This window comes from Antechinus flavipes, chromosome 3, assembly GCF_016432865.1.
Source record: "Antechinus flavipes isolate AdamAnt ecotype Samford, QLD, Australia chromosome 3, AdamAnt_v2, whole genome shotgun sequence".
Lineage (NCBI taxonomy): Eukaryota > Metazoa > Chordata > Mammalia > Dasyuromorphia > Dasyuridae > Antechinus > Antechinus flavipes.
In genome coordinates this window covers 506,454,142-506,471,710 of record NC_067400.1, presented here as the reverse complement: position 1 = coordinate 506,471,710, position 17,569 = coordinate 506,454,142, and positions in this window count along the sequence as shown.

Sequence of the window (17,569 nt, the reverse complement as noted above, 5' to 3'; positions counted from 1 at the left end):
CTTCTAGCTATGAAACACTATCCTCTTATTATAATTCTTTAATGATGAATACAACTTTCCTCAATTTATAATTAATAAAATGGAAGCTTTGAAAGCCTAAATAGATTTTGCTTATTGATTAATTAATTAATTAATCTAGAGCTCAGGGTTCCTCACTTCTGGTTCAATATATTTATTTTGGAAGATTTTGATGCAGTAGCACATAATTTCAGTGCTGGATTCCAGAGCTAGGGGAAAAAAGGGACTTGCATAATGTCACACATTTACTTAGGAGCCAAGTCAGGAATTGTCCAAAGTGCTTAGACAAATATTGTAGTTTTTCCACTAAACTGTGAAAATGAAATTATCCTTATTAAATAATTTTGTTTACTATCAGTTCTTAATAGAAATACAATTTTATTCTTTTTTATTTTAGCATTGGTATCTTAAGTACTATGTTGAGTCTGTCCCATTTTGTATTTTTGTCTAAACTAAGCTCAAATAGTGATGATCCCTAGCTGTAATAATGAATGCTATTCATGCATGGAACAATGCTAGAGTCCAGCCTTAAAAGAAAAGAATTTTCTTGTTCAGTCATTTTTCACTTGTGTTTCTGTCTTTGTCTAAGTGATAGCTACCAAAAGAGAAAATTAACATTTATATAGAATCTATGATGTGCCATGTATTGTACTAATTGCTTTAAAAATATTGTTCTATATGAGCCTCACAATAATTCTTCAAGGTAGGATTATTATTATATATTTTCATAGTTAAGGAAACTGAGGCAAACAGGGTTAAGTGGCTTGCCCAGAGTTACACAGCTAGCAAGTATCTGAGGCCAAATTTGAACTTTTCCAGGTCTAGTCATCTATCCATTGTACCAACAGCTAGTGCGTCTGTTATTATTCAGTCATTTCAGTTGTGTTTAATTTTTTGTGTCCCAATTTGGTTTTTTTTGGCAAAAATACTTTTTCCTTCTCCATTTCTTTCTTTAGTTCATTTTGTAGGTGAGAAACTGAGGTCAACAGGGTTAAGGGGCTTGTCCATGGTCACACTGCTAGTAAGTGTCTGAACTTAAGCAGATGAGTATTCCTGATTCCAGTGCTCTATCTACTGCATCAACTAATTGCCTCTAGAAGACATCAAAATACTTCTGAAAAATGAGAAATCTTTGCAGAATCTGTGAAGTCTTACAAATTACCAGCCATTCTGAACATCACAGTCACATATCAGTGCTAGAAGAGGGATTTTCTTATTATTTTAACCAAAGGTTACCCATAAAGAGAAACATAATATAGTGGAAAGAGTTTTGAATTTACAGTCAGGAGAAACCCAGTTTCGACTGTAGTCTCTGACATGAACTATTTTATCAAAGACATATCACTTTTTTGCCATCTTTTTTTATCGAAGCTTTTTATTTTCAAAACATATGCAAGGATAATTTTTCAACATTGACCCTTGCAAAACCTTGTGTTCCAAATTTTCTTTCCCTTCCCCCCATTGATTCCCTTAGATAGCAAGAAATCCAATATATGTTAAACATGTTAAAATACATTAAATCCAATATTTATATAATTATCTTGCTGCACAAGAAAATCAGATCAAAAAGGGAGAAAAATGAGAAAGAAAACAAAATGCAAACAACTACAAAAAGAGTGAAAATGCTATGTTGTGATCCACACTCAATTCCCATGATCCTCTCTCTGGTGTAGCTGGCTCTCTTTATCACAAGACCACTGGAACTGGCCTGAATCATCTTGAATGGATGGAAAAGAGCCATGTTCATCAGAGTCGATCATCATATAATCTTCTTGTTGCTGTATACAATGATCTCCTGGTCCTGCTCACTTCACTCAGCATCAGTTCATGTAGGTCTCTCCAGGTCTTTCTGAAACCATCCTGCTAGTCATTTCTTATAGAACAATAGTATTCTATAACATTCATATATCATAACTTATTCAGTCATTCCTCAGTTGATGGGCATCCACTCAGGTTCCAGTTTCTAGCCACTACAAAGAGGGCTGCCACAAACATTCTTGCACATACAGGTCCCTTTCTCTCCTTTAAGATCTTGTTGTATATAAGCCCAATAATAACATTGCTGGATCAAAGGATATGCACAGTTTGGTAACCCTTTGGGCATAATTCAAATTTCTCTCCAGAATGGTTGAATCAGTTCAAAACTTCACCAACAATGTATCAGTGTCCCAGTTTTCCACATCCCCTCCAACATTCGTCATTATGTTTTCCTGTCATCTTAGTCAACCTGAAAAGTATATAGTGGTTTTAATTTATAATTCTCTGATCAATAGTGATTTGGAGCATCTTTTCATATGACTACAGATAGTTTCAATTTCTTCATCTGAAAATTGTCTATTTATCTCCTTTGACTATTTATCAGTTAGAGAATGGCTTGAATTCTTATAAATTTGAGGCAATTCTCTATATATTTTAGAAATGAGACCCACTCATGAGTGTAAAATTTTTTTTTCAGTTTATTAGTTCCCTTCTAATCTTGTCTACATTAGTTTTGTTTATACAAAAAACTTCTCGATTTAATATAACCAAAAATCTATTTTTTTTCAAGAATGAATTCCAGTTCTTCTTTGGTCACAAATTCCTTCCTTTCCCATAAAACTGAAAAGTAAACTAGACTTTGTTCTTCTACTTTGCTTATAGTATCACTCTTTATGTTTAAATTATGAACCCATTTCAATCTTATCTTGGTATATGGTGTTAGGTGAGGCTAGTTTCTGCCATACTAGTTTCCAAATTTCCCAGAAGTTTTTGTCAAATAGTAAGTTTTTATCACTTAACCCAAAAGTGAGTCTTTGGGTTTATCAAACACTAGATTACTATAGTTATTGACTATTTTGTCTTGTGAGCCTAAATTATTCCACTGATCAACTACTCTATTTCTTAGCCAGTACCAAATGGTTTTGATGACTGCTGCTTTATAATATAGTTTTAGATCTGGTACAGCTAGGCCATCTTCATTTGCATTTTTTCCATTAATTCCCTTGAAATTCTTGACCTTTTATTCTTCCAGATGAACTTTGTTATTATGTTTTCTAGATCTGTAAAATAATTTCTTGAGAATTTGATATGGTTCTGAATAAATAGATTAATTTAGATTGTATTGTGATTTTTATTATATTCGATCAGCTTATCCATGAGCACTTGATTTTTTACAATTGATTAGATCTCACTTTATTTGTGTGGAGAGTGTTTTGTAGTTGTGTTCATATAGTTCCTGATTTTGCCTTAGCAGATAGACTCCCAAATATTTTATACTATTGACAGTAATTTTGAATGAAATTTCTTTTTGTATCTCTTGCTGCTGGACTTTGTTGGTAATATATAAAAATGCTAATGATTTACGTGGATTTATTTTGTATCCTGCAATTTTCCTAAAGTTGTGAATTGTTTCTAGTAGCTTTTTAGTTGATTCTCTAGGTTCTCTAAGTATACCATAATATGTGGTGTTCTCTTCTTTGTCTATAATATCATGGTTCTCTCTGGGAGCAGGTTTCTTGGGGAGGTTTTCTGGATGCAGCCTTAATTTCCATTCAAAGTAATATTCACCCTAAATACAGCCAGCTGATAAAATCCAAACATTTATTTCTTATCTCTTTCCTTGGGCCCGGGTAGCTTTCTTAGAGGCCTCAGCTTTCCTTGGTTCCGAGAGGTCTCGTTGCTAATCTTTTGCCTCTAGCTCAACTTTGAATGTCTCCAGCCAGCACCAAAGTGAAAGTTGAAATGAATCTGACTTGCCTCCAAGAGAGGGCTTTTGGCTCTCAATCTCCCAGAGTGCTCTGTGTCTGTGCCAGAATGCCTCTGTGTCTGTCCCAGAGTGCTCTTTAGCCCTAAGAGCTTCTTGCTTATATGCGCTCTCTAAAGGTATGAACACAAGCATTGTTTCTATCAGTTCCACTTAGTACCTTGTTTCAAGTTCTGGCCCCTAACATCTCCTTGTAAGATCAGATCAATCATACTGAACCATGCTAAATTAGATAATTATTGTCTCTATGAATTCTAATGACTTAACAGCTTGTAAGGATTCTAACAATAATATCAACTGCAAAGAGTGATAATTTGGTTTCCTCTTTACCTGTTCTAATTCCTTTAATCTCTTTTTCTTTTCTTATTGCCAAAACTAGCATTTCTAATACAATATCGAATAATAATGGTGATAGTGGGCAATCTTGTTTCAACCTTGATCTTACTGGGAATGATTCTAGTTTGTCCTTAATATATATGATGCTTGCTGATGGTTTTAAATAGATGCTACACATCATTTTAAGGAAAACTCCATTTATTTCTCTAGCATTTTTAACAGGAATGGGTGTTGGATTTTATCAAATGCTTTTTCTGCATCTGTTGAGATAATCATATGATTTTTGTGTTAGTTTGGTTATTGATAGAGTCAATTATGCTAACATTTTCCCTCATACATCCCTGCATTCCTTATATGAATCCTATTTGGTCATGCTGTATAATACTGGGGATGACTTGCTAATGTTTCTTTTAAGATTTTTTTGCAGCAATATTCACTAGGGAAATTTGTCTATAATTCTCTTTCTCTCATTTCACCCTACTTGGTTTAGGTATCAGCACCATTTCTATCTCATAAAAGGAATTTTGTAGGACCTCTTCTTTCCCTATTTTTTCAAATAGTTTGCATAGTATTGGAATTAATAAAGGCACATCACTTAATTGCTATTTACTTCCATTTCAGACAAATTGTGGCATTTGTGGAGTCATAAACACCATATTTAGGATCTGCCTCTGACATATATAATCTCGGACCCTGAACAAGTAACTCTACAGTGTCCCAACCAATAATCTGACATTCTTTTTAGAGGAGTTGCTATGCTGTATTGGTGAAGGAAATTCCCAACTTGGAATTTCTCTATACAGATGAAATCAAGCTACATATTTTAGGGCAGGGAGGGAACAGGACTTATCTCACAACAAAATTGTTGAGAGGCTTCATTGAAACAATAAATATGAACCAATTTTTTACTCTTGAAGCTGTCCTTACTATTTCAGGGAGACAGGAGAGTTGGTATGGACAAACATGTTACTTTGGTAGTATTCTGGTGAAAGCAATGAAAAAGCAAACATGAGTCTTAATCAGAACATTTTGCAACTGGAAGGGACTTTGGCTCACACTTAATCCAACTTCTGCCTTATACAGATATGAAAACTAAAGCTCAGATTGGGAAAGTGATTGGTCCAGTATCATACAGTTATTTGGTTGTAGAATTTAAAACTGAGGTCTCCTACCTTTCAGTCATTTCTTGCAAACAATCAGCCAGAGAAAAGAATCTGGAAAACAATCTACATGAAATTTTAGGTCAGTTTAAAAAAAGGAGGTAGACCATTTCATTATACAAAGATGTGGGAACTGTTTCTTCGATAATTCAATGTCACCCCCATGTCAAATCTAAGAACTATGACAATTAAAAAATTAGAGACAGTTTCTGGGTAATTTAATCATTTTATTAATAAGGCCAGTAGGTTATTAATAAAAGGATAGTCATTTGGCTGTCTCTCTTAGTCCAAAGTTAATCATGGTGACAGGCTCACAGTTTATATACTCTTTGAGGAGTAATGTCCAGGGAGAAACTGCAATCAACTCTAATTGAACAACACAGTGGGAGTAAGAAATATTAAAATGAGGGGCTGAGAGAACTATTGCCACCTGTGGGCAAAGAAACCATATATCAAAGCACTAGAAAGCCTTGGGTTATCTGGACAAAAGAGTCTGTTTCCATCCAAGTTTGAATAGAACACAATGGGTTTCCCACTTCAGACTAAATTTTTCGTAAGTTTGGGTGGGCTTTGACCAAAATTGATGTGAATTAATTGACTCATTATCAGTAATGTCCTTCAATTGACTGAACTTTTTGAAATAGAAATTTGGAAAAGGGAAAGAGTTTTGGGTCTCAAGATAGTGATTATTTTAAAATATTTATTTATTTAAAAATAAATACAAAAATAAGAAAAACCAAATAGAAAAACAGAAAAAAATTTAAAAAACAAAGCCCTGTCATACCCAGCAGAACATCAGGGAATATTCAAAATATGTAACACATTTCTGTTTCAAGAAAGCATATATAGTAATAGACAAGATTATATATTTATGATGTCCTTTTTTTTTTTTTTTTGCTTCCTTGTAGGCTTTTCTTTTGTTATCTGCTGCAAACTTTTAATATTATTCTTTTTTTCCCCTTTCATTCCCCTCCCACCTCCACCAAACAGACTACAGTTAAGCATGAATATATTTACATCAACATCTATATGTACATTCACACCCACATACCTGCCCACTCACATATATTTATATATACAATACATATACCTACCTACCCACATACCTACACACAGACATACATGTGCATTTGTACATATGTAGATGCATCTAAAACAGTATTAATATGGCTGACATATAATGTAGATTGCTCTCTTGATTGAATATTTTAAGTTTGACTTTGAGATCAATGATTACTAGTCATATTTTTTTCTTAATGAACTCTACTTCTGATCCTTGTTATAGTGTTTGTGTATATCTCTTATTTCTTATCCTTGCCAACTCTTCTACTTTAATTCTACACTTTAACTTGCCTTACTATTCTTAACCTGTTTCCATCCATGGATCCCTACATTATCGTTTCTTTTTTTCCTTCCCCCTTTATCCCTTTCCCATTAATCTACACACCTTGTCCCATTGACAAAAATCTACATCCCCTCTATACCTCACCTTATTCTATTCCCTCCTCCCTTATTTCTTTATAGAATTTGGAGGGTGTTTTATCCTTCATGAAATATATCCCTATTTAATCCATTCCTGACATTAGATTTTCAGAACTACCAGCTCTCTTTCCTCCTCTAATGCCTGTGTCAGTTCTTCCTCTGCACCTCATTTGTATAACATAATTACTATTTTTTACCTTTTCCTAGACACTTTTGCCTTTTAGAGTCAGATCATACTCAGTTCTACCTCAATATTTGTTTTGAGCTGCCCAGTTACTGATATCAATACATATGGTATGCTGTCCTCGTTAAGTCTCTTCAAATTAATCTTTGATGTTGACTTTTACGTTAAATTTTCTATTAAGTTGAGGTTTGGTTGAGACAAAGTCCTGAAAATCTGCAAGTCTGCTGAATGCCCATTTTTCTTTATTCAATATTATTCAATATTCAATATGCTGGATATGATTTTTTGACTACAGACCTAGTTATTTTGATTGTTTATATATATAAAATTACTGGATCTGCAGTCTTTTATTGTAGCTGCTGATAAATCCTGTATAATTCTAATTGTACATCAGCATATTTGAATTTGTTTTAATTTCTTGAATAATTTTCTTTTTGCTCTAGGGTTTTTGAAATTTAGCAATAATAATCCTATGTGTTTTCTTGAAATATCTCTTTGAGATAGTGCTCAGTGGATTTTTCTTTTAAATTTCTACTTCACCCTCATGTTCTATAATCACTCTGGGACAATTTTCGTTGCCTATTTCTTACATTTTTGCTTTTTTTTTTTTTTTTTTTTTTTGGTCTGAGCTTTCAACTAATCCAATTATTATTTCTTTTCTCTTCTTGATTTGTTCTTTAGAACAAATTTTTCTTATAAGATGTTTCACATTCTGTTCTGTTTTTCCATTCTTTATATTTTGTTTTGTTATTTATTGATCTCTTATAACTTAACAGGGTTCCTCTTGGCCAATTCTAATTTTCAAAGAATTATTTTCTTCTTTAGACTCTGGATCTCCTTTTCTATTTGGTTAACTTTTTTTTTTCATAATCTTGTTTTTCTTGAATGGTTCTTAATTATTTTTTTTAAACTTTATTCAATCTCTCTCATTTTATTCCTAAAGTCTTTTTTGAGTTCTTCTACAAATTATTTCTAGGCAAATAACCATTTAGCATTACTTTTTGAGATAGGAGAGGTTTTTTTTTAACTAGAAAGACAATGATTATTAATAATCATTTCTATTAGAATTTATGGTGGACAAGCAGGTCGTATGGTAGATAGAATCCTGGACCCTATGCTAGGAAGACAAGTCCAAACCTAGTTTCAGATACTTACTATCTGATGATTCTGAGCAAATCATTTAACTTCTGTCTATCTCACTTACTTATCTGTAAAACGAAGAGACATTTAATAGCATTTACCTTCCAGGGTTGTTGTAAGAATCAAGTGAGATAATCTGAGATTTTAGCATCAATATTCATTAGGGAGATTGGTCTATAATTTTCTTTCTCTGTTTTCAACCTACCTGGTTTAGGTATCAGTACCATGTCTGTGTTGTAAAAGGAGTTTGGTAGGACTCCTTCAATCCCAATTTTTTCAAATAGTTTATTTTCAAGTGAGATAATCTGCAAAGATTCTTTGCAAACATGAAGGTACTATATCGATGTTATTGATTATTTGCCATTTCTGATCATGTCAAGACTCTTACCCCATGAAGATAGCAAGGAGCAGAGAATTAGGAGTTAGAACTTTATTCTAATTTCAGTTCTATCATTAACCAGCTGTGTGACTCTGGGTGAGTCAATTGACTTCTTATTATGTATTCCTTGTGTATAAAATGAAAGGGTTGTTCTAAATCAGAGGTGTCAAACTCAAGTCCTCTAACCAAGTAGACCACAAAATTGCTGAGTCAGCTGAAACTGATTAAAATATAATTGGAAAATATTTAACAAAATAAATAAAACATATCACAGATGATGTTAATTTGCCACCAATGTCAATGACCTTTAAGTTCAGTTAATTATTTAATTTAAGTTCCAAGTTAATTGCCCAGGGACACACAATGCCTGAGTTAGGATTTGAACTCAAGTTTTTCTGATTTCAAGTCTAGCTCTGTTCACCAGAACACATAGTTTGGCAACCACCCAGATAGCAAATAAATATAGGGAGAGAGGAAAGGGACAATATTTCATATATTTTAGATAAATAAATGCACATTTTTAATGCTCAACAGTTCTGCTCCCCATGACTCACAAGTATTTATTTTGTAACAGGTTATCATCATGTGTCAAACTGAGGGCTTAAAGCCTCAGGGAAGCAGAAATATAGGGGCCTATATTTTCTAATCTTGCCCAGTGAAAACACAATACTCTGTCCCAGCTTTTGGTCTTAGTGGGGATGGAGAAAAGGAAGGGAGTAAGGAAAGTACTAATGATGGCCATCAGGAAAGCAGAATTAATGTTCTCCATGTCAGATTAGCTGTATGATTCTACACTCAATTCGTAGAGACAGACTAGGTGATGAGGTTAAAAGGGGAAGTAGTATGTGAAAAAAATTGATAAAATTAATTTCATATAAAAGGAAGAGAAAGCTCACTGGCAGTAAAACTTGAAGAATCAAACAAATATCTTTATGAACATAAGCAGGATACTAAGAGTTGTAACTCTTCATCAAAACATTCCTCCAGATAAAACACCCTGCCAAAGGGTTTGACCAATAGCTTACATTAGCAATTCTATACTCCCTGGGAAAGAAGGGATTTTGAGCAATGCATCAGCTGAAAGGATGTGAAGTTCAAAGCCAACAATAAAAAAACAATTAGAAACAGATATCTTCTACTCAAGGGCTTGGCAAAAAAAAAAGAAATGGAAAGGCTTATAAAAGTACAATGATCCTAAAAATTAAAAATAAGCATAACTTCTAAGGGAATGTTTTGGGTGAATTAACTTTTCTGGAGAAAAAGGAAAATAAAATATTTTAATGCACATAGTGTGCAAGCATACAAGAAAATACATATGTATCAGATTTACAGTGTATATTTGGAGTCAAAGAAGCAACTTGGGCAAACATCTTTAAACAAGGAATGACTGTTAGCAAATTAATTGTAGTGGCTTGCTTTTGTAGTTATATTGTGAAAGCATAATCACTTGGGAATTTAAATAAGACCTTATGCAATTGTTTTAAATTATCTTCCTGTGAAATATTAAGTGAAGATGAGTACTGTTTGAAAATAAAGCTTATGAAATGTCACCAGTTTCTTGCACTTCAGTTCCAAAAAAAATCTATCACCTACTGGTCAGAGGGCTCAGGATGTCTTGTTTTGATTTGGGAGAGCAAAAGACAAGGTCAAGCAGTCTCCTCCAACAAGGTACTTCCCAAGCATCTGTTGAGATAACAAGATTCCCTGATAGTTATAATCTCAGATATAATTTTGTTCAATGATTTTCTCATGATCAACATTAAGTAAAACATAAGGAACGTAGATCCATTCACCAGATTTGTTTAGTTTGGTCATGAAGAATGTCCTGAGCAAAGTAACAAGTATAAGAAGGATTCACTGTTGAGAATGAAATTCTTAACTTTATTTGCAGATGACATTGTGCTCACTGCGACTAGTCCAATCACACTGTAGAACTTCTATAAGGAGATCTGTAACTCCTTAGAAGAGATCAACTTATAGGAATATAATAGGAATTTTCATAATCATAATAGGAAAATTCAAGTAGATAAAGAGTGGAACTTTTACAGATTTTGGCATAGAGTTGGATGGGAAGTCCTTTGAATTGCCACTCAGTTCCATCAGAATATATAACTATATAAGCTGTTTATATATATGTGTGTGTGTGTGTGTGTATACATATACATATATGTATGTACATATATATATATATATATATATAAACATGAAGATACACATAAAGACTTTAGGTAGATGATGAGATGCTCTTAGAATTAAATAAGAAAAAGATAGTGAGCAGTATAGATCATATTTGGAAGATAATACATCACTTCAAATGATCCTAAGCCATTCTCTAGCCAAAGGACATCTTTATAATATGAATATTCTCCTGTTGATGTTATCTTCTTGTGAATAATAGAATCCTACAATTTTAGAAGACACAAAATTTCTAGTGATTCACAGATTTATTCTCAGAGAGGACCAAAGGACTCAAAGTGGACATCAGGAGGCTGAAGTCTTGACTTGCAAGTCAATTGGATTTAAGTAAGGGACAGCTGTGCATGGTCTTCAGCCTTATTCTCTCCTCCAAAGTTATCAGAGTCCAGTGGCAAGACACAGATCAGGACAACTGGTGATGGCTGTGGACACAATGGGAGAAATGGAAAGATATATGGTGGGTGCAAAGTGCCTATAGATTAGGACCAATGATGAATAAAATATGGTAAATGGTATAAAATATGCCTTTAAAGATAAGTATAAAATAAGTCATATAACATCAGTGAGTGACCCACTGGATGCATAACCTACGTGTTATATTGTTATTCGTGAAATATTAAAAGACTCAGAGGAAGGCCTTCTGCTCATTGAATAGATCTTCTATGGAAAATTTTTAGAAAGTCCTTGAATGTAGTCATATAAAATGGTTAGGCATTATTAGGTTGCATTTGTATTAGTAATGGGGATACCCTTATTATTGTCAGTGTTAAAAAGTATAAAAATGCTAGTGAACTATAAATCAGAGACCGTTATTTAATGACAGCTTTGGATGAACCCATTCCTCCAGCTACACCCATATTGCTACTGGTCTCCTCATCCCCCTTCCCCACCATCTTCACAGTTGTCCAGATGAATTGAATGTTACTTTTATCTCTGCTGATCTTGACAATGTGTAGACAATGGGCTGGTTAATTTTACTGAAAATCATTATTGGGGGACGGTTCTTAGAATTACTTAGCATGCCCTATTTTCATGTTAATATTCTACGTACCCTTTCTGGCCTAGTTCAAATATTTTTACCTATGTAAAATCCTATCTCAGGAAATTAGCATTCCTGATAATTCTCATGCACAGCATTCATCAGCTATATAATTGTCTTTTCTTTGGCTATACCCCATGATTCGACTGAAGGACTTATATTCTAATGGGAGAAGATGAAACAAAGAAGGATAATAGAAGGATGACTGAGGGGGAGCTCAAAGATAGACTTACATAAGAGCATAGTAAGGAGATAGCTAGAAAATACTGTGGAGCATGATCTAAGTTAAATCAAAAACTGATTTTTCAGAGTTGAATGACCTAGGGCTTGCGTCCAAAGGTCCAATAAGATGTAAGGGAAAGTAATATGGTGAAATTATGGTTAGGAACTGGGACTCTCAGGCAGATACATATGAAGTTCTGAGAATTCTGTGATCTCTAAGGACATTGCTAATTTCATAATTCTATGGTACTATATCAAATATACAGATAGATGTTCTGACAACTCAGTAATGCTTGCTAACCTCAGGGATCTGTACTATGGAATTTGGTAGTAACAGTATAATGACATATTTCTGGAATTTCACTTCTTTTCCCATCACTACCCCTCATTATAACACCTCCCTTACCCTATCATCAATCTCAGAGTAGTTTTAGTTGCCTTCTCACTCACTGAAGCTTAGTTATTCATATAGATTTTACAAAACTATATGTAAGGGTCCTTATCCCAACTTCCCCTCAAACTAAAAAGTCAGGACTCTAAGAGTAAGGCTAGCTACATCTTTCCCTCCAGACTCTAGGGGTACTCCAGGGGGAAATCAGGTTCTTCCCTAAATCTATCTGAACCCTTAATTCTATCAACTAAAGTCAGCGTCTCCCATATATCTTTGATTGATTCAGTAATTAATAGGTTAACCAATTAATTTTAATTAGCTTTTGCAAAGGGATTTTTGAGAAGATATAGCAAATATAGAAGTTATAAAGCATTTCCCCTAATCTGGGGACATTGTCTACCCATATTTTCTCAGTCTCTAGGGACAAAGCTTAAATTTTAAATAGACATTTGTCTCACCAAATTTACTTCTGAATGCAGTACAGCAAAGAACCAGGTCGTACATTCACAAGGACACAAGTTATCCCTGGGGTGGGGAGGTCCTAAGGCCTTAGTCCCTATCGAAAGGCTTACTGCATTGGAGGTGCTTCTATCAACACCAAGAAAGAGAATACTCATGGCTCTGGGAAAGTGGATCTGGCCTTTTCTCCATATAAGTTTGTATTTCTTATCCAAAGGCAGCCAAGCTAGTTAGTAAGCTTTTGAATGCGTACCAAAGTTTTGACTCAATAGCTACTTTTCTCAACCATAAAGTAAATGGACAGGAAAGACACAGAATACTTGCACATACTTCAAAGTCCACTTAAGGGAACTGCAACAGGTGGAGCACACTGTGTCTCTCATTAGCCAATCCCCTGTGACATTTTTGACACCAAAGGAGAAAATAAGATTTTTTTTTTAATATGGAGTAAAAACAATTCAAGTTGGAGTGAATAGTGGGGAGTTGAGGGACTGAATAGGGAAGGATGGGGATAAGGACAATAGTTAAATATAAAATGATAAAAATCCATAATCCTAGACCATCTCTGAGGACAAGGCAAAGATTTCTCCAAGGAAGTCAAAATATTTCCATATTCTAAGAGATTTCCCCAAAGAGAGAACAGGCTGGACTCTTCTGAAGTAACATGTGTTTCTGTGAGTGTTAGCACAGCTTCATAAGACCAAGAGCAAGAAGGGATCTCAGAGACAATCTCTTCCAATCCCCGCATTTTACATTTTACAGACGAGGAAACTGAGGCCCAAAGAGGTTAAATGATTTGCGTGTAGACTGCCAGAGATGGAACAACTGTAGTCAGATTTCTCAAGGGAAGGAGAAAGGCTTCTCTCTTCCAGGGTTGTTGCCCATGGAGCCAAGGTATTCAGTACTCTGGGAACTCTGAGGATGATGTAACTTTGATTGTTGTTGATGATGATCAGTTGTTTTCAGCAATGTACAACTCTTCATGACCCATTTGGGTTTTTCTTGTCAGAGAGACAGGACTGGTTTGCCATTTCCTTCTGCAGCTCATTTTACAGATGAGGACACAAAACAAACAGGGTGAAGTGACTTGCCCAAGTAGTAAGTGTCTGAAGCCTGATTTGAATTCAGGAAGATGAGTTGTCCTGATTCCTCATCAGGCACTTTATCCACTGTGCCATTTAGATGTGTGTGTGTGTGTGTGTTTGGGGGAATTGTCTACTCACATGCTACTTGTGTCCAAGAGGTATAGGGAGAAGGTACATCCCATTCCCCACCATAGACATCTATCTCTCACCTTAGTCCAGGGTTCTCCCCATCATGGCTGCCATATGAATATAACCAGAGGTAAAGGTATAGAAATCATGATTTTTGAATAACCAAGGGGAAAAAATCGGCTTCTCATATGAGGGAGGATGCTAACCCTCCTATTCCCCCAGAAATCATGCTCCTTGCAGGGAAGCTTCTCCCTAAATATATCTCTGAAAGAAACTTTAGAATGCTTAGTAAAGGCACCATTTTAATCCAAAATGCCATCATCAGATTTGCTGGGCTATTTTCAGCCCTACTTGTATTGTCTTTAGAAGGAATGGTTTTCTATGAAGGAATTTTTCTATATAAGTAGAAGTTTTTGAAAAATCTCTTTTCTCACTTTTTTTTGGAAGGGAAGAAGAAATGCAAATATTCTTCTTGGAAGTCCTCAGTTAGGATAATTAGCAATTCAAGAATAGAGAGCTGGGCTTATTTACCCACTGCCCTCTGCATCCCTGGAGGATATCATGCCTAATATCCACTGACCCAGGGAAATGGTGTAAATGTCATACCATTCTTTCCAGTTTTTAGGTACAACTTTCAACTAGTCTGAATCCAGACCACTATCCTGAAAAATACTTTTTCCCTTAATCCTTTGAAAATCACATTAAAAAATAATGTCAAGTGTGCACACAAAGTAATTGTTTCCCCAGAAGCTAGACAGTCATTATCCTGATTTTTTTTTAGCATCATAAACAGCAACATCTTTTTTTTTTAATTCAGTAAGCATTTATTAAGCACCTACTTAGCATCTACTTAGTTCTGGGGGATTGTGCTAAACTCTGGAGATAGTAAAAGAAAAATACAAATAACCCTGCCCTCAAAAAGCTTATATTGCACTTAAAATACACCCTACTAAAATTGTAGATATCCTCACTCCAATAACCTACCAAAAGCATGAATTGTTTCTATAATAGTCTTGCCAGGTGGTTGTTCAGTCTTCATTAGAATCCTTTATTAATACCTATTTCCAAATTCTAGACCTTGTGACCCTGTTTCCAGGGACTAGAAGAATACTATGATCCATGGATAACCTGGAGTCAGCTCAAACTGGCTCTGGAAAGCTTAATGCTAAATTTTCAGTATAAGCATTTATTCCTCTGAAATGTATTGCTTTGTTCAAACGAACAAATGAACAAAGCAATATTTCTGGACCTAAGAAAGTGATACAATTTTACTTTTATGGAAATATTTTGCATAATTTTATATGTAATTTCTTAATTGTGTATAAGGGAGAGACCCTAGAACTTAAAACAAATGTAAAAATTTGAACAACAACATCTTTACAAGACTAGGTATTACATAAAGAAATTGTAATAATGACCAACATTTGCATCCTTTATACTTGTCATCTAATTTGATCCTCATAACACCTGTATGTAAATTCTATGATGCCCATTTCTTCAGATGAGGAAACAAACTCAGATTAGTTAACACAACTTGTGAGTGTCTGAAACAGAGTCAAACACAGTTCTCCAAGTGTAGCACTATAGTATACAATTAGTGTAGGAACTTCTTTCCTAAGACTGATACCACCAAGAAAAACACATATATAAGGCTATCATATTCTGAAATATAAAACCTGCATAGCATTTGATTAGTTAAGGAGCCATTGTGCAGGAAGCAAATGTCTATCCGGAGTTCTACCTTGAATATGCAGACCAGTTCACAATCTGATGTTTCGCTTCTTAAACATGAGCATCTCACCATCTGGATGCTTGTCTGCACTGACTGTCTAAGTTGTCATCCTCACAGAACTCTTCCTGGATGATGGTACATTTATGATCCCAATTTTGCCATGTATTATTTGTGCTGATCTTAGTAAAGTCAATCTCTCTTGTAACTCAGTTTTCCCATGTGCAAATGAAGTGGTTGCTTAAGATATTCCTTTTAGACACATTTCAGTTCTAGAGTTTTATGATTCCAAGTTGCATGATCTACGTTTAAAAGCCAGGAAAATGCATACACATTAAAGATTTAATGTGGATGCTGATGGAAAACCAGCAAGAGATTTATTTTACTTTTTTTTTTTTTTTTAGGAATGAGAAGATTGTTATAAGTAAGACAGCAGACAACAGGAGTGATTTCTTAAAAATTTTATTGTTGACTTTTGCAGTCACCTTACAATTGTTTCTTTTTATCAAATAAGATACATCAATCAAAATCTTTTTATCAAATAAAATGTTTTTAGAGCTCAGCATAATATGCCAGGCACATTAGGTGATTAATAAATACTTCCATTCCTTGCTCCCTTACTACCCTTACATTCAATTCATATCCTTTCTTGTAACATAGAAAAATTTAGGTTGATGGTACAAAAATAATGTATGCCACATTTCAGATTTATTAGTTCTTATCTTTCTACTGAGTAGAAAGTGTGCCTTGAGTGATTTTTAATACCAGAATGTTTGTACTTGAGTAAAAGGAAGAGAAGCTAAAGGTGTCTCATTTGGACAGAAAAAAAGCTGTGCAATTTTCAATCTAAGGATCACAGATTTAGAGCTAAAAGAGACCTTCTTGGATCATTCAGTCCAATCTCCTCATTTTATAGATGAAGAAAAGGAGGCTTTTGACCAAGGAGCAGAGTTAGCATTTGAACACATGGCTTCTGACTTCTGATACATTTCTCTTCCCTACTAATCCTTGCTCCCACTCGACACCACTGGAATTTGATCAAATGAAGTGAAAAAGGATAAATGTGAGTATTAAATAGTGTCTGGATGATGATGATGATGATGTGTGTGTGTGCAGGGAACCAGGACTAGCATATACCTCATGGGAGAGAAAAGGCAGGGAGAAAAGAAAGGTGAGTCAAAATCAGTTCTCCTATATCTGCTTAGGGATAGGACCCTCTTACTTGCTGTGTGGTTCAATTTTTTTCTAACTTTGTCATTAATACATGCACACGATACCCCAGGTTTTGAGAAAAACACAGATAAAATGATTTCTGCTTCCTCAGATTTGGCAACATATTGTATAGAGAAGCAGAAGGTGAGTAAAGGGGAAGGATAGAAAGAGGGAGGGGGAAGGAAGGTTGGGAGGAAGAAAAGCAGAAGAATAAGAAAGGCATCTGTGTTGAAGATCCTATAAGGGGTCCTCAAACTTTTTAAATAGGGGGCCAGTTCACTGTCCCTCACACTGTTGGAGGGCCTAACTATAGTAAAAACAAAAACTTTGCTTTGTGGGCCTTTAAATAAAGAAACTTCATAGCCCTGGGTGAGGGGGATAAACGTCCTCAGCTGCTGCATCTGGCCCACGGGCCATAGTTTGAGGACCCCTCTGACCTAGGTAATTGAAAAGATGGTGGTACCTTCAACAATAATATGGAAGTTTAGAAGAGGGAAGGTCAGATGAGGAAGATAATTAATTCCATTTTTAACATTGATTTTAAATGTTTATGGGACATCTCATTTTGAGAAGTCTAATAGGTAGCTGATATGTCTGGATATTAGGAGAGGGTAAGGCTAGACAAGAAAATCTGAGAATCATTAGCACAGACATAATAATCAAAAT